The sequence below is a fragment of the Theropithecus gelada genome, chromosome 18, assembly GCF_003255815.1.
Source record: "Theropithecus gelada isolate Dixy chromosome 18, Tgel_1.0, whole genome shotgun sequence".
Taxonomy (NCBI): Eukaryota; Metazoa; Chordata; class Mammalia; order Primates; family Cercopithecidae; genus Theropithecus; species Theropithecus gelada.
In genome coordinates, this window is record NC_037686.1 from 264,799 (window position 1) to 290,221 (window position 25,423).

The 25,423-nt window shown below is 48.9% G+C and overlaps 1 protein-coding gene across 4 annotated transcripts in view; it reads right to left on the reverse strand.

Annotated features, from left to right (window-relative positions):
• LDLRAD4 (low density lipoprotein receptor class A domain containing 4) overlaps nucleotides 1-25,423 on the reverse strand; it is a 407,799-nt gene that overhangs the window by 55,119 nt on the left and 327,257 nt on the right. The window contains exon 2 of one of the 4 annotated variants that reach the window (XM_025365265.1): nucleotides 1,680-1,767. The exons of the other annotated variants lie outside the window; for them this stretch is intronic. The gene's annotated coding sequence lies outside the window, so the exon portion shown is untranslated. The remainder of the gene's footprint in view (nucleotides 1-1,679; nucleotides 1,768-25,423) is intronic. 4 annotated transcript variants of the gene reach the window in all.

Genomic DNA, 25,423 nt, shown 5'->3' on the forward strand with positions numbered 1-25,423 from the left:
GGGCACGAGGCCAGCAGTCCAGGTTTTATAGAGCCCTCTAGGAGATTCTGACGCATGTTAGAGTCTGAGAACCCTCTGACCCAGGGAAGCGGTGGTGTTTCAAGAGTGGAAACCTCCAAGAAGAAAATGAATGCACATGTAATATTGTGATATTGCCAGCTTCCCAGACAATCTGATTTCTCTGGGTCTCTGACTCCCACGACTTAGAACTCCCAACCCCTTTTTTCTTTGCAAGTAGATACAGTGTGATGTTACAGGGGCACATACACATACGGATCCCCCCTATTTTTTTCCTTTTTTTTTTTAGATTCAGAGTCTCACTCTGTCCCCCAGGCTGGCTGCAACCTCTGCCTCCCAGGGTAAAGGGTTTCTCCCAACTCAGCCTCCTGATAGCTGGGACTACAGGTGTGCCTGGCTAACTTGTATATTTTTGCAGAGACGGGATTTTGCCATGTTGTCCAGGCTGGTCTCGAACTTCTGACCTCAAGTGATCTGCCCACCTTAGCCTCTCAACAATTCCCCGCTAATTTTTAAGGTATCCAGATTGTTTTGAGATTGACCTGCCTTAAAGTCAGGTCGTTGTGGATATGGATGCGTGTCTGTTTCAGGGCTCCTAGGCGCTCCTCACAACAGCACAGCGACTGCCATAATCTGACTTCACTTTGTTGGCAGGGGAAAGGTAAAATGGTAGCTGTGACTCAGAGCCCTCAGAGCCTGCTCAGTTTCTTTTTTTTTGAGACAGAGTCTTGCTCTGTTGTCCAGGCTGAAGTGCAGTGGCATGATCTCAACTCACTGCAACCTCGCCTCCCAGGTTCAAGCAGTTCTCTCTCCTCAGCCTCCTGAGTAGCTGGGATTATAGACGCCCGCCACCACGCCCGGCTAATTTTTTTTATTTTTAGTTGAGACCATGTTGGCCAGGCTGGTCTCAAACTCCTGACCTCAAGTGATCTGCCTGCCTTGGCCTCCCAAAGTGCTGGGATAACAGGCGTGAGCCACCGCGCCCGGCCCTCAGTTTCCATTCTTTACTAGGTATTTTTTCAACATCTAGATTGCAGTAATTTTAGCCTCAACGAGTCTGCCATATCTTCAACTTTCATTCACTCCAGTTCATCAGCTGTGTGACATTAGCTAGCTTGCACATCACAAAATAGTTCTGATCTGTTTCTGTAAAGGAGAAAGTAGGGGAAATCTGAAGGTTTGATGGACAAGTTCATTAAGAGGAAGTAAGTTTGCAGATATTAGCGAACTTTCGGTTCTCCTATGTAATTTGCTCCCCTGGCTTTGTTCAATATTGAAATATATATAATTTTTTCCAACACAGAGCTGACTATTCTGTAATATGTTACCAGCAATCAGCAATCTCTACACAACGCCAGTCTGTGTTCCATAAGAGATATTTTGGTTGATGTAGCAACTGTGCTTACATTTGGGAAAACCTGGAAAAGCAGTTGTCTGTATCAGTAAAACTCATCACTAAAATTAAATGCTCTAATTTTCCTAATGGGCTTGGAAGGGGGAGTGGGAAACCAAATGTGCTTTGAAAAGAGAATCTCCTGGAAGAGGAAGTCTGTACGAAGGCTTAATCAAATCCGGGGCAGAAGTTATGCTGCCAAAATTACTAATCATCAGAATGACCCTGCTTGCTCATTAGTGCGTTAATAAGTGTGGCCACCGTTCACCTGAGCAGGCCGCTAATCTCCGCGGTCAGGCATAATCCATTTCTTCTCCTCTCTCCTCACCTCAGTATTAACGGCTTAGCAAAGACCGCTTTAAAGAAAAGAACCCAGAGGGCACCGTGATTTATCACCGAAGATAATAAATGAATGCAGCTTACAGTATTCACGCCGGAATCAAGAGAGCCGGTAACAGATTTGTTCCTGATGCATTAGAAATAGACCCCAGTGACAAACTCCTGCTCTCTCCACAGCGAAGCTGATGTATTCACCAGACAGGTAGATATGAGCTACTCAGGCTGTCTGGGCGCTATGGAAATCACGTCGAGTGCATCTGACCATCGGCAATGGGGCCAGACACGCGCGAGGCTCATTCTCATTCCAGCCAGGGAAAAGGCCTCGTCTGCACTCGCCCTTTGCTGAGAGGCTGCCGTGTAGTCAGCTCGGACGCGTGTAAGATAAGCTCTGTCCTCGTTATCTAATGTTTCACCAGGCAGTGGAACCAAAGGATAAGGACAGCCTAATCGCCTACGTGGGCAGCAAAGCTCGAGTGCTGTCAGGTCCGGCACAAAGCCTGGAGCCCGGAGAAGAGGAAGTTTACCGCAGAAGTTAATCACTTCATTTGGAAGGAGAGCCCTGAAGGATTTGGACAATTATGGTTTATCCTGGTTATACGATGTATCAGGAGACAGATCCAAAGTTCTCACCGCAGAATAATCTTCAGGCAGCTTGCCTTTCCTCCCCACAGCACACCCTTAACTTAAATTTACGCTAGGATTAAGCACAAGAAGTGGTAATGTGGAATGATTTGTGCACAGTTAACAAGAAGTGAGTATGAGAAAAGACAGGTGTTGCAGCCATTCCTCCGCCGAGCCGTCCTGTGATCCCTCCCTTGGTTAAGTCTTCCTGGGCGCCAGGTGCAGTGCTGGCCACCAAGGGGAACGCCACGGATGAGCTCCTGTTCTCGGATAAGCCGGAGGTGTCTGGGAAGGAAGGGGAGACAGACGAACAGACAGCTACAAACCAGCTGGGCAGGGCTCTCACGGAGTCATCACAGCTCAGCTCAGGAGAGCAGAGGAAGCACCAAGCAGTGGGAGGAAGAGGGAGTGGAAGGCGGCTTCCTGGAGGAGGTGGCCACTCCTCTGAGTCTTAAGGGACAAGTAACAACTAGTCAGATGACAGAAAGAGGGGACAAGATTCCAGGGGGAGAGACTGTCATGAAGCAGAAGCTAAGAGACGACAGAGCACAGTGTGTCTGGGACAACCCTAAGCAACTGGAGTCCAGGGCATAGCAGGCGGAGGCAGACGCCGGTCACAGGCTTCCCCCTGTGGCCCCGGGGCACTGAAGTGTGATGGGACGCAACGTGGCTTTGGGTGGGCCGGGCTCACCTGCACTCTCAGGGAGACGGGGGTGGGAGATGGGCTAAGGGCGGCAGTGGGCCTCAAGGGAAGACGGGCTGAGGCTGCGGAGATGGGAAGGGTGCGGCAGGCCGGTGGGCAGCTGGGGACGCCGGGTGAGGTGACCGGGTGTGTGAGCGGCAGAAGGTGCTCGCAGGCTCCATTGTCTTCCCTCTGAGCCTGACATTCACTAAGCCCTGCCCCACCACAGCTGTGACAGGCAAAGCCAGAGACGCAACAATGAGATGCTGCCAGCAGGGCCGGGGCCGGGGCCGGAGCGCCTGGGCTCGGTGACTCGGGCAGGCTTTGGCGGCGCCGGGAACCCCAACACTACTTGTTAGTGAATGAAAGAATGAAAACCACGCCCTGGTCAAGCCACTGAGCCTTTTACTCTAACTTCGTGTCTTCTGGCAAATATCAATCTTCCTTAAAATTTAATTTCTCAGTTGAATGTGGTGATATTACGTTCCTCTATATATCTCCGGGGCCAAACTCATTTGTTTCTTTTTGGAACTCTAATAAAACTTATTTTTTTACAACTCATTTAAAGTTTCCAATCCCATGCACTCTAGTACTACTGACTAGATCTCAGGCATCTCAAAGTTGGTGCCGTGACCACATCCCTCCCCTCGGTCTCGGTAACAAAAGTCAGTCACCACACGTGGCCATCAGGAGGCTGCCCCAGTTGCCACCAGGGCTGAGTCTGTGGGTCTGTCAGTCATCCTCTCTCCACCTCACCTTGTCATCTGCAGATTTAGACTACAAATATTGCCCTACCAAGTTCACAGTGTTTTAGAAAAAAATGAGAGAATATAAAAGAAACACTACAATATTAAATTACATGTATTTATATATAATTCTGCACGAATATTACAAAAGCTTCTTATTTTTTGGATAGCACCTAGCCCACTGTGGCTAGTAAATAAATTTTAAAATAGGAGCTACAATTCACAGTCTTATGGTGCCGGTCAAATAATCAAAAAGACCCAGAGACCGAAAGCTCTTCAGCATGGAAACCTATAAAGGTTTGATTTAGACGAGTATACAGACAAGACACGGTGGCTCACGTCCATAATCCCAGCACACTGGGAGGCTGAGGTGGGAAGATCACTTGAGGCCAGAGTTGGAGACCAGCCTGGGCAACATAGCAAGACCCTCATCTCTACAAAATGTAAAATTTAAAAATTAGCCAGGACAGTGGCCTGCACCTATAGTCCCAGCTACTTGGGAGGCTGAAGCAGGAAGTTTGGTCGAGGCTGCAGTGAGCTATTCTCGTGCCACTGTACTCTAGCCTGGGTGACAAAGTGAGACCTTGTCTGCAGAAAAGTAAATTAAAAATAAATAAATAAGTGCAGAGGTGAAGTGGAGCCGCGTGGAAGGCGAACCACCCAGGAGCAGAGCTTGTGGCGAGGCTGAGGAGGGCATGGGCCTCCTGCTACGCTGCAGCTCTCCTGGGCCCAGTGGGGACAGGTACTGACGCCCATGTGTTGTCAAACGCCTCCTCCCACCTGCTCAGAGGAACCCAAGTGGACAGAGCAGAGGAGCTGCAAACACCGCCCTAGGCTGGGGGTCTTAGCGGGCAGCTCGGGAGGGAACTGCATCTGCCCGGAAAAGGCAGGCTGCTCTCAAAGCCAAATCCCACTCCAGGCGGTTTAGACGCAGTTCTTTAACTGACGGCACAGCTGCCATGCTGCGGCCGGGGATGCCCACTCGGGGTCCAGCACGGTGCCCACACAGAGCTGACATACACATTCATCTTCCTCCTTCTCTCCCCAGTCACCTCGTGCCCTTTTAGGCCATTCGAAGGCAAAGAAAACTGGCCATTGCTGAGTGCTTCTGTGCCAGGCACTGTGCCGACTGCTTTAAGTTTTTTTTTGTTTTTTCCATCATTTTTGGCATCAATCACTATGCCCACTTTTGTAGAAAATATCGACACTGGGTGGGGCAATGTTACTGTTACTTGATTACAGACGCATGAGAGCTAGGGGCTGACTCCAACCCAGATTTATAATGCCCCCAAGGCCATGCTCCTTTCACAGCGCCTCAGTGCGGGACAAATCACAGAAAGATACACGTGTGTTTGTAAGGGATGGACAGAGGATAGACCATCAAATGCTGCAGTCCAGTCCCTGCCACCCCTTGCCACACACAATGCACATGTGCATGAACATACATGCACACATATACATGTGCACACATATACATGTGCACACAGCTCTGCATACGAGTGTACAGCGCACACATGCACACACACAAGCTCATGCACCCATATGCACACGGTGCTGGTGAGCATGGCTGCTCAGCTCGGGGCGCTCAGATCCAGCAGTGTGCCAAGTCCTCAGCTTTGTCTGCACACGTGCCCACCAAGACGGGCTTGCAATTTGTATTTTTAACCACTGGTAAGAGTTTAGGAGCCAAGAGAAACCACAGAACTGAAATTACCAGGTTCAAACTGCTGGACAAACTTTAGACAAGGATGGATAGAACATGAATGGTAGACAAAACAGAAGCTAATGCTAAGATGCAGTTTTATAGCTGGATGATCTCTACTTTCTTTTTATAACTGCATGAGTCCCTTTTTCATGTTCCCAAAAAGAAGGCTCCAAAGAACTGAGGAGATTCTACCCAGGGAAAACGGAATGCAGCAGCTCGGCTGTTTGAATATGCTAGACTGTCTCCAGACAGTTCGGTAGAGACAGAAAATGAGAGATAGGCCTCTATATAGACTGCAGGATAAGAAAAACAAAACAAAACAAAACAAAACAGCAGACATGTATTAGGGGTTGAGCATCTGAAAATCTAACATCTCAGATGTTAGAAAATCTGAAAATCTAACCTCTGAGATGCTCTAAAGTCCTGAACTTCTTGAGAGCCGACAAGACACAACAAGCAGAATATTCCACCACTGACCTCCTGAGCCGGTCACATCAAAATGCAGCCCAAGCTTTGCTTCATGCACAAAATTATTACACATTGTATAAAAAGAATTACCTTCAGGCCACGTGTGTCACACATATATGAAACATAAATAAACGTTGTGTTCAGGCCTGGGCCCCCTCCCCAGGATATCTCATTCTGTCTAAGGAAATATTCCAAAATCTGCAAAGATCCAAAATCCAAACACTCTGGGCCAAGCATTTTGGATACAGGACACTCGACCTGTACACAGAACACAAACCAGGTGTCCACCAACCAGCAACCTGGCAATTACTCAAGTTCAAAACCAAACGCTGAAGAGGCATTTTTAAAAGGGCAAGCTTGTAATCGTTAAGCAATGCTGCTTTTCTCTTGGCCAGAGGCTTGATTAGAAAGGGAGCTGTAGTTGGAAGACAGCTTGACGGTTTCATAAACCGGGAAAACGCAGATTCCTCGACTTGTGGTTGTTAAGAAGTCTGAAGTCCTGCCTCTGGACGAGGGCACGGCCGAGTCGCCCGGGAAAGGAAGTGACCGCTGGCCAGTCCCCCGAGAAGCCCGGGGACCGGGATGGCCACCCTGTGCCTCTGTCAGCAGTGGCCCCAGTGCCATTGCCTGCGCGTTCCAGACGAGTCCTGCAGGTGGCTGAGGTGGGACATCCTCGTTGCCATTGAAGCTGATCCCAAGAACATCCTCCCAGCAGCAGCCAACACTCACCAGGCATCAGGAGAACCGAGCAGCCCGATGCGTCCCTGGCCCTCTGGGGCCCACCCTCTGGCTGCAGAGACAGTGCTGCCCCCTGACAGGCACAGAGCGCCCAGGGAGTGATTCCGAAAAGCCAGAGGATTCGAGATGATGAAAAGGTCACAAGCCAAGAAAGCCAAGGTGGGGTCACGAGCCAAGGTGGGGTGACCACAGCTGCGCCTAGACCCAGGCAGGCCCTCCAGAGCAGCAGGGAAGGCCAGGAGCTGGGGCTCCATCCTGTCCTGTTCAGGGAAAAGCCGCGGAAGGCTCTGAGCAGGGAGTGTGCACAGTATGCACGAGGCGCAGAATAAAACTCAGGAAGCAGGACCAAGGAGAGCAGCCCGGAGTCCTGAAGTCACCCTGAGGAGAAGTGTCAGTGGAAATGAGAAATTGATGAACACGGACCGTGAGAAAAGCATCGCATTAATAATGAAGATTCATTTATGGCTGACATGCAGCGAACAAGAGGAAGGAAGGAAGGGAGTGTGACTAGGGGCCCTAGAAGGGAGACTGAGGGGCCTCGGCTCTCACAGCGTCGGACAGCAGCCCTGCTGAGAAGGGACACTGCCGAGGGGCAGGTCTATGGCCCCCCGACAATGCAGGACAGATTGTATTTCAAAAGCTCAGATAGAAGTCGGCTACTCAGAACTGGACACTGATTTTTCCACAGGAAAAGGAATACCGCAAACGGCGGGGTGGTGCCCAGGAGAGCTTGCAACAGTCTCTTTAATGCGTGCATTCCTGTGATAGGCAAAGGTGGCATCTCAACGCTGTTTACAGAGAATCTCCGGTGACTTTGCCTGGGAAGCTAAGTCCAGTGATCTGTCTCCACCAGCTGAAACCTGAAATTCACTGTGATCCCAGGAAGACTTTAACCACATTGGCCTTTCCCATCCACGCCGATCGCCAGCCAAGAGAATGCCCTTCAGCTACCACATGGGGCAAGGAACTCTCTTCCCTTACTGGTCATCCATGAAGAGAGTGATCCTCTGGCTCAGTGGAGACTGGAGAGCTTTGGCTCAGAAGGTAGGAGGGAGTCACTTCCTCGTAAAACGGACAGGTGTGTCGCAGATGACTACATACAAAAATCAGAGGCTGATAACTTGATCATTATTTGATAATAACTACATATAAACATCAAATGACTATAACTCAATAATCACTTCTTTTGTAGGTATTTTTAGATATTTCCCACATTCATAAATCAGCAATATCATTTTAAACATATAGCATTATTTTTTTTTATTTTTATTTTTTGAGATGGAGTCTTGCTCTGTTGCCCAGGCTACAGTGCAGTGGTGGCTCACTGTAAGCTCTACCTCCCGGCTTCAAGCAATTCTCCTGCCTCAGCCTCCCAAGTAGCTGGGACTATAGGCACGTGCCATCACGCCTGGCTAATTTTTTGTGTTTTTAGTAGAGACGGGGTTTCACTGTGTTAGCCAGGATGGTCTCGATCTCCTGACCTCGTGATCTGCCTGCCTCGGCCTCCCAAAGTGCTGGGATTATAGGTGTGAGCCATCACGCCCGGCCACATAGCATTATATTATTAACTCAGCGATCTGTGGTCTACCATGATCTCTGACAACAACAACAACAAAAAAAGACCCAGACAACTTTTAAACGGGTCACTATACTTTCATGGGTTTTATTTTGATCTCTTGTTATATGTCCTGAGTTTCAGGTTTTTCATCCTAGCAAAAAACAAAAGTTGCTCTAAGCTAAATATATTATGGTTCACTAAGAAGCCAGCACCCGCATCTTATTCGGCTGTGCGTGTGATCTGCAGGGCATGCCACAGGCTCTATGAGATTGCCACGGTCCCTTCTGCCAGGCGGGCACGCCTGCTTCCGCTGAGGGTTAATACTTCTACGCGTTTCCTCTTTCCTGTCCTCTGGCTCATTCTCTGGCACCTACCACCGTGCTTGGCAAAACTGCTTGGAGGAGGACAGTTACGAAGAAGGTGGCTCTGATGACGATGATGTGGCGGCCGGGGAGGGCACGGGTGGAAGTGGGAGACCATCCCCATCTCCTGACAGAAGGAGGGACCCAGACTAGTCAATCTAGTTTTAGGGAAAATTTCAAGGTGTTCCAGGGGAATATGAATAACAGTGAAAATTAGAGAATAAAGCAGGAAGGTGGTAGAGTGTGTCGGACAGACGATGCCACCAGTTACTGAAGGGGGAAAAAGCACGTACTGAGTCTGTAGCAGGTGCTTTTAGCCGAGACCCGGTGGGCTTCAGGGGTCTGCAAACCCCGTAGTGATACATGAGACTTGGTATCTTTGCACTGCTTTGGGATGAAAGTCTTTGTCCTGCTTCAGATTCTCAAAGGTTAAGAAACACTGGTTTTTAGAGATGGATTCTCCCTCCCCGACTCGCTCCACCAAAAAGAAGTAGGAGACACTGACCTCCCTTCCTCACAGCCACTCTCAGCCTCACTTGGGTGTGGAAAGTAAGCACAACCTCTCTTTAAAGATAATAATCAGAGCTGAGTTTTCGGTATAGCAAGAGAAAAACCCATTCATGATTCTGGAGTAAGGGAACATTTCAGGACAAAGCTGTGTGGTGTTTCCAGTGCCTTTTTCACCCGGAAAGCAAGCGTCCATTTTCAGGCAACCTGATTTTGTTTTCTTAAGAGGTACGCCTCACATGGCCAAACTACATTAGAATTTGCCTACAGCAAATCAATCTGCAACCGATAATGTAGCCGGTACTTTTCCTTATTAAGGTTCCATTTATTCATTAAAGAGGACTGTGCAATGCTGGAGACGCCACACACACAGCTCCCCTCTCCCTTCGCTTTTGCTTGTCCCCTCACTGTCACCAAGAATGACTTCCCGCTTTAGTTTTCTGAGAATAAGAACATCCCCATTTCCTACGTTTTCGCTGAGGACTTTTCTCAGCGGTTGCTCTTTTTCTAATTACAATAGACTGAGTCATAACTCACTCTGCCCACGTTTCTAACATCACCACAGTGAAAAGGTGTCCTCGGCTGAGCAAAGCATGCTCCCCAGCAGCCAGCAAACCCCTCTCAACACAGCCGCTCCTGGAGACTCTCAGGACTGCCTCCATTCTCTCAGTTCTCAAAAGCTGCTGAACATGTCCTTTTTTGCCCATTACAGAACCCCTGAAATATCAGCCTCATTTCCCAAAGGAATCAAATCTCTTTCCAGTCCATGCAGGCATGGAACAGCACGCCCAGGAGCGGACTTTCCCATCAGGGACCCTGTTTGTGTGACTGTGACATCTGCTTCAAATCACACGGACTGAAACTTGCAGAAATACAAAACTAGCCTCATGCAAGTTCAGATACTTAAAAAAAAAAAAGCTAAACTGCAAAGAAAAACAAAAATATCACCAGGACATTAAATGCCGTGGACTTCACTTTTTAAGCGTTGGGTCAAGACACCTGATCACATTTTCAAAAACTTATGCTAAGGATTCCTTCCCACAGACAACGATGTATTGTTTTGCTTAATGTTATAACTTCTTTCAAAGCCAGGTCCTCCCGCCTGCTCAGCTGGCAGTTTCTCAGAGCAGAGCTCATGGACACCCCAGGCCCTCCTGAGATTCCAAGGCCACACTGTCACCATCCCTCACCTAACACTCCACCTTCCACAGCCTCCGGACATCCCCCTGCGACAGCCGGGAAGGATGACTGCACTTACCATGACCACCTGTGGTCTCGCCCAACAAATCTGAAGGTTCGAAGCTCAGAGAGCCCAGCAGAGCCCATGAACACAGAGACAATCCACATTCTGTGACGTGCAAAGAGAACCGGGGGTTGCCTGAACTGACCCCAGACAGCACCCACCCTCCAGCTCCTAAGCTTATTAAATAAAACGGTAAATCCCAATCAAAGTGCTGAAAGCCAGAAAAATCACAATATGACTGGCAGGCACTACATGGCTTTAAGCTGGGCAAGAAACCGGAAGAGGAATCCACTTTCTTGATGCTTGTAATAACTTTTATGCGACTTAATATCCTCCCCAAAGACTTGCTTCATAAAAACTTCTGCACAGCAAAAGAACAGTCAGCAGCGTAAACAGACAAGCCACAGAGTGGGAGAAAATCTTCACAGTCTATACATCTGACAAAGGACTAATATCTAGAATCTACAAGGAACTCAAACAAATTAGCAAGAAAAAACAAACAATCCCATCAAAAAATGGGCTGAGGACACGAGCAGACAATTCTCAAAAGAAGATACACAAACGGCCAACAAACAGGAAACAATGCTCAACGTCACCAATGACCTGGGAAATGCAAATCAAAACTACCCTGCGACACCACGTTACTCCTGCAGGAATGGCCATAATCCAAAAATCAAAAAATAATACATGTGGGCGTGGCTGTGGTGAAAAGGCAACACATGTACATGGCTGGTGGAAATGTAAACTAGTACAACCACTACGGAAAACAGTGTGGAGATTCTTTAAAGAACTAAAAGTAGGAAGAACTACCATTTGATCCAGCCATCCCACCACTGGGTACCTACCCAGAGGAAAAGAAGTCATTATACGAAAAAGATACTTGCACATGTGTGTTTATAGCAGCACAATTCACAAGTGCAAAGCTATGGAACCAGCCCCAATGCCCACCAATCAATGAGTGGATAAAGAAATTGGGTACATATACACCATGGAATACTACTCAGCCATAAAAAAGAACGAATTAATGGCACTCGCAGCCACCTGGACGGAGACTATGATTCCAAGCGAAGTAACTCAGGAATGGAAAAGCAAACGTCGTACGTTCTCACTCACGAGTGGAGCTAAGCTATGAGGATGCAAAGGCGTAAGAGTAACACAGTGGACTTGGGGGACTCGGGAAAGGGTGGGAGGGGGTGAGGGATAAAAGACTACGTACTGGGTGCAGTGGACGCTGCTCGGGTGACGGGTGCACCAGAATCTCACAGATCACCACTAAAGAACTTTCTCATGCAACCAAATACCATCTGTTCCCCAAAAACCTACAGAAATAAAAATCAAAATAAAAAAACAAAACCCTTTCCTTTGTATTTCTGGAAGGTTTTGTAGTTTTCTGTTCATTTGTTTTTAAATATAATCAGTGACTCAGCTAGGGAAGGAAAAAAGTTAGATGACATATCCTCTCCTCCTTCCCAAGCAGCCTGTGCTATGAGAAGGAGAAGTATGGAGGGCAAGAGACAAAAAGGGAGGGTGTCCCAGATAGATATTCCCATCAGAAAGGCGAGTTTCAAGCTCTGATTTGTTTTCCTTTTGGCTCCAGCTTGGAACATGGTAGAACTGGGTTCAAGAGAAGCAGGAAGCCCTTTGTTTCCAACACTTCACAATAATTTGTAAGATGGTCCTGAAAATACCTTCCGTAGTGAGGCACCCCTCCTAAACTGGGGCATTTCAGAGGGCCAACTGCGAGAGGTGGGGTGTGAAGTGCTCACGCTCAATGCCAGGGCTCCATGAGCATCAAAGCCGGGGCTCTCGGGCAGCAAGGAAAGTTAACCCTGAGACAGAGGTGCCAGAGACACACATCGGCCACGGTTCTGCAGCACATCGTACGGGCGAGGTTTCCGGAGTCCTTCTTCATTAGCAGGTGCTAGGGGTACGAAGACAAACAGGACATAGTTCCTGCTCCCAAGGAACTGCGGCCATGGTGAGGAAGATGTCCAGGTGGATGGACTACCACATGACAAGGATCTAAACAGGGGTCTGGACGGCACGCTGTGGACAGACAGCGGTTGCTCTCCCAGGCCTGGGGACAGCACAGGGACAGTGCTGCCACGGTTGGCTTCCTCAGGACCTGTAGCCCAGTTCTGCTTTTTCCCTAAAAGACTTTCTAATACCCACACACAAAAGCAAATCATGGGTAATAACAGCAGACGGCAGAACAGCCACTATTAAATTTGATAATAGTGAGATGTGCTTTTGCAAATCTGGTCATCCTACCGTTTTCTCAATGATCAAAGAAGAGTAGTGAGCAAGTGGAATGAGCAAGAGTTACAGCCTTCCCCACAGCGGTCACTATATCCACACACCTCCGTGTCTTCACCAGCAGCCACGGCTTCCGTAGCCACGGCTATGCGTAAAGCCCACAGTGGTCACTATATCCACACACCTCCATGTCTTCACATGTCTTTCATGAAGTTCCTGACCAGGCAATGCGGAGATGGGAATAAGAGGAGGAGCGTGTCACCCACGGCATGTCTGGCTTCTAATCCCTCTCCAGGATCTAAGTCTGTGGTCTCGGCTTCATCACCCAAGAAGGGTCTACAGATCTGAACTTCACCTGACATCAGTCTCTTTACCCAGATTGTTCTCTGAGTTTGCTTCTCTGATTATAATTCTACCAAAAGACGATCACTGCCCCTAAATCTGACAGCAAATGAATTCTAGTCCGGTGCTTGTTGACTTATGCAAGGTGTGTGTTTTGTCAGCCAATTCCTGTCACCTGTAATGTGGGCCCAGCATGCTCCCAGATTTCTAAACAAATTTTAAGAAAAACTGTACAGGACAATCAAGGAGAACAAAGCTTCTCTTTAAAGGAGGGCGGCCGGTGGCTCACACCTGTAATCCTAGCACTTAGGGAGGCCGAGGTAGGCGGGTCACCTGAGGCCAGGAGTTTGAGACCAGCCTGGCCTACATAGCAAAACTTCATCTCTACTAAAAATAAAAAAGTTAGTGGGGCGTGGCGGTGGGCGCCTGTAATCCCAGCCACTCAAGAGGCTGAGGCAGGAGAATCGTTTGAACCCGGGAGGCGGAGGCTGCAGTGAGCCGAGATCGTGTCACTAAACTTCAGCCTGGGCAACAGAGCGAGACTCCATCTCAATAAAATAAAATAAAAATAAAATAATATAAAGGAGAACAAACCTTTCAGAGCAGCAACCCCTTCCCAAATGAACACTGCAGCTTTCCAACATCTAATAACACCCACGCAGCACAGAAGGGCACACCTCCAGCCCACAGAGAGGCATGCAGAGCCATCAAGCGCATCCTGGCCCCACTGGCGTCTGTGGCAGTCTCGCCTGCGCCACTCTGTGCCCTCTGCGCTGCTGCTATCAGGACGGGACAGGGCATGTGCTTTAGCTACAACTCTTTCCCTGGGTATGCACTGCTAACAAATTCCGACTCTATGAGGGATCCACTTTTGGATGGAAGAGGGGTCAACAAGTACCTCCAAACACCTGCTGGTTGCTAGAATTCAGAAGTCCCAATTTAACTAAAAATGGTGATCTGTGGGATTCAGAATGTTACTCAGAAGCAGGACGGGAATCGTAAGACAACTAGAAGCAAATCTTCTCTCCCCCCGCTGACTCTTCCCTTCCCTACTTTCCTTCTGCGGCGTCTCACTCAATGTGCACTGAAGCCAAATAAAAGATTCAGGAACCCTCTTGACAAGGACTGAAGGATCCCTAAACCTTCTAAGGCAAACACAGAAATCCATAAAAAGGCCAAAGGATTCTCTTTATCTACTAAACCAGAGCCTCCTTCCACTCCAAGCCCAGGCCGTAAGCACATCACGGGCACTCGGATCACTGACCCTGGAGCAGGGAAGCTGAGGACACTCACATTCGCATTCACAGTGACCACAGGACAGCCGGCTGCGAAGGGGCCAGGGTGGCTCAGCAGCAGGCCTGTTTCTCTTGTTACTTGAAAACCATCAACGAAAGCACTAAAAACTGAAACCCATTTCACTCCTCCCAATGCAGGACGTGCTCACTAATGCTGCCCGTAGGTTCCTGTAAACTGCAACTGTAAAACCAAACGACATACAGCAAGGCCTCGGGTCATTAATGCTGTTTCCTTCAACTTTATTTTCATGATTGATTTTGTCACATGTCATTTCACTTAAAATTACAGTTTCTAATCACATATTGACAATGTTAAGTGAGGAATTACTGTACAGTTAAAATGCTGGCTGGTCTAAAGAATGAATCCTGAACGCTCTTCACTTAGGTTAGCAATGATTAATTAATAATAGTTCATGGGCCAGGCGCGGTGGCTCACGCCTGTAATCCCAGCACTTTGGGAGGCCGACGAGGGCGGATCACAAGGTCAGGAGATCGAGACCATCCTGGCTAACACGGTGAAACCCCGTCTCTACTAAAAACACAAAAAATTAGCCGGGCGTGGTGGCGGCGCCTGTAGTCCCAGCTACTCGGGAGGCTGAGGCCGGAGAATGGCGTGAACCCGGGAGGCGGAGCTTGCAGTGAGCTGAGATCCGGCCACTGCACTCCAGCCTGGGCGACAGAGCAAGACTCCGTCTCAAAAAAATGTTTATGAATAATTGCTCTATATCATTTTTCAGAATCCAAAGCAACACTGGCCTGTGCATTGTATCAGGTGAACTACCCAACACCATCGTCCATGAGCTTAGGAGAACATGTTTTCTCTGACCTGCTGGGGATGAGCCCAGGTCTTCCTCTCATGGGTTACCAGAGGCAGTAGTGTGACATGGAAGAGTGCCTGCTTCTTAGTAACATCCAGGGGCTGTGGATGGAGATGGCAGAAACAGGGTGATGGGCTGTGACCAACTTCACATGCTTTATATAAGGTTATTGGAGGCACCGGGAGCTACAGGGAACTGGCAGCTGTGCTGAACTTAGTGGCTCTGACCACGGGGATTGAGTCAGAGTCACAGTGATCATAGACAGCATACTTACACATTTGGACATGGAAACATCTGCTCTTCTAATTTTCGATGAGAATCTGCCAGGCAAATGGGAATGTGAGGCAAGTGGACACATTCATAAACTCTGCACTTAGAAAGGGCATGCCAGGCGTGGTGGCTCATACCTGCAATCCCAGCACTTCAGGAGGCTGAGGCGGGAGGATCCCTTGAGGCCAGGAGTTTGAGGCCAGCCTGGGCAACACAGCAGGACCCCATCTCCACAAAAACATTTAAAAATTAGCCAGGGATGGTGGTATGCGCCTGCAGTCCCAGCTACTCAAGAAGCTGAGGCAAGAAGATTGTTCGAGCCCAGGAGTTTGAGGCTGCAGTGAGCTGTGATCATGCCACTGCACTCCAGGCTGGGTGACAGAGTGAGACCTTGACTCCACACAAAGAAAAGAAAATGAAATAAATGAAAGAGAAGGAAGGAAGGAAAAGAAAAAGAAGAAGAAAAAAGAGAAAAAATGAAATGAAAAGAGCAGTCGGAGGGCTGCACCTTCTGTCACCACGGTGGAGCTTGCCCCGGCACAGGAGACTACGGGGCTCCAGAGAGGGGCTCCCGCTGGATCTCCCAAAGAACTGGGACTCCTCGTTTCCCTCTCCAGGTACAAAATCAAGAGCATGCCCTTTCTATGCAGTGGGAGCCGTGACTATCAGCAGCATCTCCCCGTTCATTAGGTACCTCGTTAAGGAGGTCCCTGGCTGAGACCATGCTGCTTCCAGCTGCCAGATTTCTGCCTTGTGTGGAACGGGCAGGAGGCACCTGGAAGCCCTGGGTGCCGTGGACGCCCCAGTGCTCACTGGAGTCTTTGCCACTCCTCTGGCCCTGATGACTGCCTGTGTGGACCGGTGCCTGGGCTCCCACCTGCTGGTAGTCTAGGCAACGAGCTGCAGGACAAGGTCACGGAGCCCCGAGCCATGCAGTGGCATCTTGAGAAAACCACTACCCACAGAAGGGCTGACCTGCGCACAGACGAGGCCCCCCACCTGCTCCAGTGCAGACCCTCCCAGACGAGTCACGTCTGTCATTCTTCCTTGCCTGACTCACGAGTGTTAGGGAGCAAGTGAAAATGTCACCTTCTATCACTACCTTTTATCTTTGTTTCGCTTAGATCAAAAGTGTCCTTCAAAGGCCTAATGATTTTGTCAAAAAGAAGAAAAACCACTTGCAAAATAAAATACAACCCCTTCCCCCAAAACACTTTCTAAGTCCAGCAGCTTAATTTTGATGGGGATCAGCTGTCTTGCTTCCCTCATGCATACTTTTAAAACAAACAAATAAATAAATAGCATCTTATTCTTGCAAGGGCAATTTATTTTTTGCATTTATTTATTTTTTTGAGACAGAGTCTCACTTTGTCACCCAGGCTGCAGTGCAGTAGCACTATCTCAGCTCACTGCAACCTCTGCTTTCCAGGTTCAAGCGATTGTCCTGCCTCAGCCTCCCAAGTAGCTGGGACTACAGGCAACTGCCACCACGCCGAGCTAAATTTTGTGTTTTTAGCAGAGACGGGGTTTCACCATGTTGCTCAGTCTGATCTCGAACTCCTGACCTCAAGTGATCTGCCCACCTCGGCCTCCCAAAGTGCTGGGATTACAGGTGTGAGCCACTAGTACCCGGCCCCAAGGGAAATTTAATACAATTCAAGTTGTTGGTACAATTATTCGTCTCTATCAAAAGGGAAATTAGCCCAAAGTAATGCTAATCATTAGTGCTACAGATTTTTTGAAATATTTTCTTCCTTGAAGGACACATAAAAGCAATTCATTTTAAAGTAAAGTGAAGATAAGCAACATCCAACTTATGAATTAGTTTGGTTCCCAAAATTCATTTCTAATTGGCTTATCCTGAAACTGAAAAGCAGTTTTTCTATAGAGACAAGAGTACAGAGAGTTTGACTCCCCAGACAGCGCAGGGCTAGTCTGCAGCTAATAGTTCAGCTCTGAGTCTGAGCCCTGAGCCTGCAGGATGGGGCGGCCCTGGGAGGCCCAAGCGTGGGAACGAAGTTTCTGGGGCCACGTGTGGGGAAGGCCCCAGGAGTGGGAGGAAGGCAAAGGGTGCTTTTCTAGCTTCTGCTATGAGTATGACATCATCTAAAAGAAGCATCTCAGTATCGAATTAGTGTCACAACTTCTCTTAGCTTCTTAGAATCTTTTTTTTTCGAATTAGGTAGTTGCTCGTGTAATCCACTAAAATCAACTCATTCACAAAACGTTTATGCACGGGGTGCCCACAAACATCACACTGGGTAGAGGGTGCAGGTGAGAGGAGCCAACATCCTTCATGACCGAGGGACTGGTGAAGGCGGCGTCTTTCCCTGAGCCCTTCAAGACAACCCTGCTGACTAGATGTGAACACACCTCCTGGACAGACGCGTGCTTGGCTACGTTATAAATTTAAATAACTTGATAAGGTAAGAGGCAGAAAGACCTGAGACCTACACTCGACAGGCCTCTAACCACGGGGTGTGTCTACTGTGATACACAGACCCTAAAGCGTAACGAAGGCCACAGGTCCTGAAGTGGGGTGTGAGGTGCACTCATTTCATTCTGCCTTCGCTGTCTGGGAACCTTGCCAGTGCCCCCTGCAGCTGGCGCAGCCTTACGGTGAGGCTCTGGCCAGGAGACAGTGGCAGGAGTGGTGTGTGGGGCTTCCGGGAATGGTCTTCAAAGGAAGGAGGCATGGATCATTTCGGACTTCGGTTCTTCCATGGTCCAGACTGCAGTGTGGGTGTCCTGGCTGAAGTTCCAGCAGCCGTTCCAGACCATGAAACAACCTCAGAGTTGGACACTAAGTGCTGGGAGTGTGGGGCAAAAAGAGAGAGAGAACCTGGATCGTTGAGGACTCAGTGGGGCCCCTACACCAGCCCCACGCTGCCTTCTGCAAACTTGTTTTTTTTTTTTTTTTAAACAGAGTCTCACTCTGTCACCCAGGCTGGAGTGCAGTGGCACGATCTTGGCTCACAGCAACCTCCGCCTCCCGGGTTCAAGTGAATCTCCTGCCTCAGCCTCCCGAGTAGCTGGGATTACAGGCACCCGCCACCACACCTGTCTAATTTTTGTGTTTTTAGTAGAGACAGGGTTTCGCCATGTTGGCCAGGCTGGTCTCGAACTCCTGACCTCAGGTGATCCCCCCGCCTCGGCCTCCCAAAGTGCTGGGATGACAGGTGTGAGCTACAGTGCCCGGCCAAACTTGTTTCTAATGTGAGGGAATAACTGCTTATGGGTTGAAGGCACGATGACCAGATGTCTGTGACTCACAATCCCCAACAGTGACACCCACTGTAACAGCAGATGCGCAGTGTTAATACGTTCATTATTTCCAATAAGCCCAGACATGTCCAAACTAGAGTTTACAGGGGAGCGTTTAAATGATGACACCGTTATCACTGTGTTACTCTATTTTTAAAATAAGCAAATATTCTTTTTTTTTTTTTTTTAACAAAAAAATGTTCTCGTAGCTCAGTTTTCAAAAGGGAACTTTCTCTATTTTACCAACGTCACAATTATGACCTGTCGGATGAATGGAAACCAGCAGGGGAAGTTCATTTGCATTCAGGGGAAAGACAAAAGCAGTCAAGAGAGAACGGCTGGTCTGGTGCTAACAGTCTCAGATCTTCAGAGAAGTTCAGTGCTGAGTACATGTTTTTAAGAGCCTCGAACAGCTTGAGGATGTTTATTTTTACTTAGGCAGCTGCGTCTTCTGCAAAAGCGTAACTCCTGGGGGCTGCTGTGGCGAGGGGTGATGACAGTGCGTCTGCAGGCAGGTCCTCAGGAGCTGGAGTTGAGCGGCAGTAGCTACCAAGAGCTCCCAGGTCAAGTCCCTCATCTCTGCCTTCAGTCCAGCTACTTCAGGAATCGTAAGCAATCCAGACGCTGCTAGATTAGGAAGATGCAACGTACTTATTTTTCTTCCCCTACGTGTGTGTATTTGTCTTTTTCGCAGCGTCGCTGGACACTTAGGGGACCCACAAAAGCACCTGCACGTCGTAGTTAAACTAGTGAAGCTGGGAGGCAGGGCGAAACGACGAATACTGACCACAGCAAACCAGAGCAACCCACAATGATGACGAGGTCAGTGACACAGACACACGTCTGCATGCACTGGCAGGGCTGCTTCCCCCTTGGGCCAGGCGCGGCTCGGTTCTGGGCTCCTTCACACACACTGTGTGACTCCAGGCCAGGCTGCACCAGGCTGGGCTGTGCTTTCCCGTCAGCTCCGCAGGACCCTCTCCTCACAGGGACACTGAGTCCATTGAATTTCTAGCACAGTATTCAGCACAAAGCAGCAGTTCAACGAGTCTAAATGATTTTCCACTTTCCATGCTACTCTAACACCCTCTAGGCAGATGTTTGTAAGTAAACCTATATATATATTTAAATCTTCTCTTTCTGGGGAACTGGGGGGAGAACCCATGTGTCAAGGATAAAGACATAAAGCCATAGTATAGCACTACATCAATGATTTCCACTGGGCCAAGAGACATCTGCTGTCATTTAACATAAGGCATGCTCTTGGCCGGGCGCGGTGGCTCACGCCTGTAATCCCAGCACTTTGGGAGGCCGAGGCGGGTGGATCATGAGGTTAAGAGATCAAGACCATCCTGGCCAACATGGTGAAACCCCGTCTCTACTAAAAATACAAAGATGAGCCGGGTTTGGTGGCGTGTGCCTGTGGTCCCAGCTACTCGGGAGGCTGAGGCCGGAGAATGGTGTGAACCCGGGAGGCGGAGCTTGCAGTGAGCCGAGATCGCACCACTGCACTCCAGCCTGCGTGACACAGCGAGACTCCGTCTCAGAAAAAAATAGTATAAGGCACAGTCTTTATTGAAAATAGGGGAAAACTCGCGCCCGTTGTACTGAGCAGAGACGGATGTTGGCCTCCCCTCAGGATAGACTGACCTTCCAGAGACAGGAACAGGAGCCAAGGGACAGCTTACTGTCCTGCTCAGTGCCCTTTCCCCTACTGTCTCCCAGCACTGACCGGGGTCTCGCTGGATGCCCGTGAGTCTTGTCATCACGTCCCACCATGTGGACGTAACTGTCACCATCTTAGACACCTGCCCTCTTTACCAGACACCACAGCCCCAGCAGCGGAGCTGGGAGGGAGCATTTCTGTGTCCCCACAACGAGATGATGCAGGTCCCAGAGAAAAGTCATGGCCCAGGCTTGTTGAACTGAATGAATGAATGAATGGTGTGCCTCGGAGCAGCAGCCCGGCTTGCGTTTAATGCTCATGGGACATCATCATCATCAGTCTTCAGAGCCACGTTTGATCAACACTAATGGAATTTCTTCCTTGGAATATCAACACAAACTCCTTAAGGCCCCGTCCAAAATGTGTGACCCTGCAAGCAAGGAGGGGCTCTGTCCTAGAGGCTACAAAACACAAATACCAATTCCCCTCCCCGGACGAAGTAAGGTGCAGGTACAGAACTCTGCCGCAAATGACCACACCCATCTCCTTCCCATGGCAGAGAAAGGTTCTGCTCACGGCATGAGCCACAATAGAACCCTTTTGTCTGTCTGCTTGTTGACGGGGGCATGAGAAAGGAGAAAAGAATGGGTATTTCAGTACAGCTGGGCTGGCTCGCTCCACAGCCCAAGACAGGCGCCAGGACGGTCCAGCTGTGAGGGCGGCTCATGCCAATGTCACAGCCCTGCGATGACAAGGGGCTGTTATCCCCGCCACCCTGGCTGTGTGGCTGAGGACCACAGCGCCCCTTTGTCCTGCTGCCTGGATGTCTGCCCGGGCTGCTCGCGGGCCAGCACGGCCGGGCCCTGGCCCAGCTTGGCGCTGGCGACGGCCGTTTGCTTCTGTGGCTCAGGCCCTCACAGCACAAAGGCCTGTCAGAGGGGCTGTCTGGGATCAGGGAAGATGCTCTCTTCAGCTGTGGCCTTCACCCCACTCCTGGACCCCCGGCCAACCCTCCATTGTGGACAACTGGTTGGCCTGAAAGCCAATGTATTGTGATTTCACAAAACCCCTCTGAGGATACTTGATGTTTTATGGGGAGACAGAATCCTAGAAAACCGAGTTCTCTGGTGTATGGCTCTGTTTTCCATTGCTGCTTTGGGTTCAAATCATGACGGCATGAGATTTAATTACCTTTATCTTCCAGACAAGGGCACACAGGGTGAAATGCACACTCTAAAATTGTAAGGTAAGCACAATTGACATGCATGGAGCACTCTGACTACAAACGCCGCCCACTGAGCCTCACTTTTAACGTCTGTGTTCTCCTTTTCTGTGGGGAGGCTGGAGGTATGGACAGAAAGCAACTGTTCTTCAGAGAAGGCTGGAGGTTCCAACCTAAATCACGCCTAAAGAGCGAGGCCACCTGGACTCGCAGGACCCCGACCAGCCACAGGGAAATCGGCACGGGAGGGCTGGAGCTGCCAAGGCAACGAAGGGACGCGGTGTCCAGACTCGTGGCCCCACGAGGAGGAAGGGGGCGGCAGCACGGAGCGGGGGTCACGGGTCTGTGCCACCTCACCCGCCACACGCACCGTGACTTAGACCCCACAAAGGCTCGGGCTTTTTTGTGAGTTTTTTTTTTTAAGAAAATGGGAACACAAAAACGAACCTTTTCCAGTCTCAAAAACAGAAAAACCAAGGAGAGCAGGTGAGGCAAGGACAGGCTCTAGGAGCACTAAGAATGCAGCTCTCAGCAGAAGGGAAAGACAGACAAGCCCCCCGAGGCCTGGCCACCCGGCAGAGGCGAGCGCTGGAGGCCGGCTTCGGTGCGCGCGGGCAGGGAAAACTGCCGGGGATGTGCGATTCACCTTTGGATACAACAACATGGGCTTGCTTCTGACAAGGACTACTTGAATAGCAGCCGTCCTCCAAACCAGGATACTGCTCCATTTAGGAGGGAGAAAGGAAAGTAAAATGTCTATAATTATCAGCAAAAAGCATCAAAAGGGAGAGAACCTGGGAGTCTGAAAATGGCCTATGCTGGAGCGTGTCAACTCAGGCCTATAATTCTGACAATTTGGGAGGCCAGGGCCTGAGGCCAGGAGTTCAAGACGAGCCTGGGCAACAAAGTGAGACCCCCGTCTTTACAAAAACCCACAATTATCCAAGTGTGGTAGTGGATACCTGTGGTCCCAGCTCTTCAGGAGGCTGGGGTGGGAGGACCACGTGAGCACCAGAGGTTGAGGCTGCAGTGAGCTGTAATTATGCCATCACACTCTAATTTAGGTAAGAGAGAGATTCTCTAAAAAAATGTTAATAATAGCAAAATAAAAATAATTTTTTAAAAAGAAAATGGCCCAGCTATCACCTAGCTGTGGGGGTTTAAACCATAGATCAGGAATCACTGAGGGGCCGTTAGAGGCCATCTGTTTAAAGATCCTTGAGAACAGGGCTCGGTCTTGTGGCTTCTGCATCTCCCGTGGGGCCAGGCATTTGCGAAGCACTTAAGTGTTTATTGATGTATGAGAAGGACGGACCTCCCGTTTATCAGCACTCCTGGCTGCCATCTCCAGTCCTGCTGGTGCACTAATGCTGTGACCATCGAGGCATTCGGTAAGGAAGCTCTGTGCCCTGCATGTTTTCTGTTGTGCTGAAAGGAGTCACATGGCAGAGCAGCAGAACGTGTCCATTCTGCTCCCTAGACTCACCTGCCCCAAATGAAGACTATCCCCCTTTCACTTCCTTCCTCGTGCTACTCTATCCAGAAAATCGCTGTTGTGTCAACAGCTCTGGGGAGTCAGGACATGATACCCACCCTCTCAGTTGGCCTAAGCTCCAACCTCCTTCCAAGGGGCATCCACAGGCACGGCTGGATGGAGGTGCAGCTGAGGTATCTGGAATCCTACCATCCGTCCACAATTAAACTGGGTCTAACTGTCAGCCTAAAACACGCTCTATGGATTCTGGGGTTCAAGATGAATTGGGGGTTGCGAACATGCTCATGTTCCCTACAACAATGATGCCTGTCATCTCCAAAGATAAAAATAAGTTTTACTAAAAAATACAGAGTGACAAGAAATAGTAAAGCTTCAGGTGTATCTTTGGTAAACCACCAGGTCTGTCCCTAACTCGTCAGAAATGGGAAATGAGGGGTTACGTTTCTTTCCCCTTCTAACAAAGGACTCCATTTGTTACACTAGACCAGGCAACAACCGTCTCTATATAGAGGGTGGCAGTTGGTTCAAGCTCTACCTTCCTTTCTCAGTTGGATCTATTTAAAGCCTGCAGCAGAGGAAACTTGGCAGCTGAATGTTTCCAAAAGTTAGTATACCACTTCCCTACTTCAGATCACACAGGAGGGCACAGCCGGGGAAGCAGAGATTCCTTGGGTGGGAGGGGCAGGCGCTGGCCCAGAGCTCACATGGCCCCCGAGTTCATCAATGTCCCTTCGACAGCCTTCACTGCATTTTTTTAAAATCTCAGTTACATGTTGCATATAAAAAGTGGAACTCACGGAAGCAGAGGGTAGAATGGGGGTTTCCAGGGGCTGGGCCAGTGGGGACGATGGGGAGATATTAGTCAAGGGGTACAAGCTTTCAGTTATAAGATGAACAAGTTCTGAGGCTCTGATGGACCGTGTGGGTGGTGAACGTGTGAGCCTGACTGTTGTCATCAGTCCACAATGTATACATATATCAAATAATCACTTTGTATACCCAGGATACAGACAATCTGTGTCAATTAAATACATTAAAATTTAAAAATGTGAAGAAATTCACTGATGACAAATTTCAATGTAATGGACCTAATTAAGGGAGTGGAGAAACAAGGCAGGCTGAGGTTCACTGATGTCGGCTGGCAGAACTGGCTGAGAGTTTCAAAGCCTCAAGGTGGCCAATCTGGGTCACCGGGATCAAGGATGGTGATTCCACGACAGGCCCTCTACCAGACACAGCTGCACTGCGATTTACCCTCACAGCAGCCGTATCTTCCTGTAAAAGCAGGTGCGACAGTCACCTTTCACAGATTTACCCTCACAGCAGCCATATCTTCCTGTAAAAGCAGGTGCGATGGTCACCTTTCACAGATTTACCCTCACAGCAGCCATATCTTCCTGTAAAAGCAGGTGCGACGGTCACCTTTCACAGATTTACCCTCACAGCAGCCATATCTTCCTGTAAAAGCAGGTGCGATGGTCACCTTTCACAGATGAGGAAATGGAACCTCAGAGACATCAAGCAACTTGTCCAAGGACACATATCTTAAAAAGACTGAGCCAGGACCACGATGTGGGCCTGGATCTACAGGACCAGGAAGTTCTCACTTGTGCCAGAGAGGAGAGGGAGGCCTCCAACACCAGGTGGTTGAGTAAAATTAAGGAGCCACTAATCGTTACTGGATATTCTAGACTTTGTACTTTTTCTTTTATACTGTTGCTCATTGTTGAACGTTTGGTTTTTCTTTTAGGTTTTCTCTAATATAAATAAAACAGCGGTTATTTATAATTATTACTGGAGGGTTTGACAATCAGGAAAACATTTAGGTTCAGCTTCTCTGAAATTGATTTGAGAGTCACAGCAAGTCGTCATTAAGCTGCACCACTAGCATAAATTATTGTATATTTTAATGCTCCATATCCCACAACATCCAAGAGATGCTGGTGTCAATCCTACGCTGAGTGAAGACACGCTTCAGCATACGTGTCTGTGCACAGGTGTCATCACGTCCGTCTTTGCCTTCTCCCAACATGTTTCTTGAACTATAATCAGGACACCACTCCCGACGATGAAGTACACTTCCAACAAATGACTGCTCATCCAGGTCTCAGCTGCCGTGTTTAATCACACAGCAGAAACCATTTATTTTCTCATACATTTCTCTTTCTTGAAATATCTCTTAATTATCTCATTTACTCCTATATAAAAAATGGTGCTCAAAACTTAATTACAAGAGCAAGATCTTAAGGGGTTGCAAGGTGTATGTCTATTTCTCACAGAGAAATTTTCAAAAGCCCCAAATTCTATGACTGAAGAAAAATAACTGGATGATGCCCCAGAAAAGCCTAAGGGGTGATAAGTTAACAGAAGCCCATTTCCAAAACGAATTACCTATATATTGTTTCCCAAAAATAA